Raw genomic sequence first — 521 nt, forward strand, 5'->3', positions numbered from 1 at the left:
CATCCATCCACCCACCCATCCATCCACCCACCCATCCATCCACCCACCCATCCATCCACCCACCCATCCATCCACCCACCCATCCATCCATCATTCACCCCTCTGCCATCACAGGTCTGACTCTCTACAGACCTACTCCTTACTCCACCACTTGGCTGCCTCTCTGTCCATCCATCAGTGTAGCCTTCATCTGTAAAGCCAGCCAGCAGCCATCCATCCATCCATCTCCTACCCATCATGTGATTTCATTCATCAACCTGCTCAACATGTCAATTTACCCACTATCTACCTACCAACTATCTACCCACCCATCCACATATCCATCCATCCACACCCATCCACCCATTCCCCATCTACTCACTCACCAATTCATCATCCACCCACCCACCCATCCATCTATCCATCATCCATCCACCCATCCATCCACCCACCCATCCATCCACCCACCCATCCATCCACCCACCCATCCATCTATCCATCATCCATCCACCCACCCACCCACCCATCCATCCACCCACCCA

General features: G+C 53.7%; 1 protein-coding gene across 2 annotated transcripts in view; it reads right to left on the bottom strand.

The window, feature by feature from the left end:
- The window catches only part of Sdsl (serine dehydratase like), a 12,403-nt gene that overhangs the window by 819 nt on the left and 11,063 nt on the right, over window positions 1–521 (bottom strand). The window lies entirely within an intron of this gene.

This window comes from Microtus ochrogaster, unplaced genomic scaffold (assembly GCF_000317375.1).
Source record: "Microtus ochrogaster isolate Prairie Vole_2 unplaced genomic scaffold, MicOch1.0 UNK132, whole genome shotgun sequence".
Taxonomy (NCBI): Eukaryota; Metazoa; Chordata; class Mammalia; order Rodentia; family Cricetidae; genus Microtus; species Microtus ochrogaster.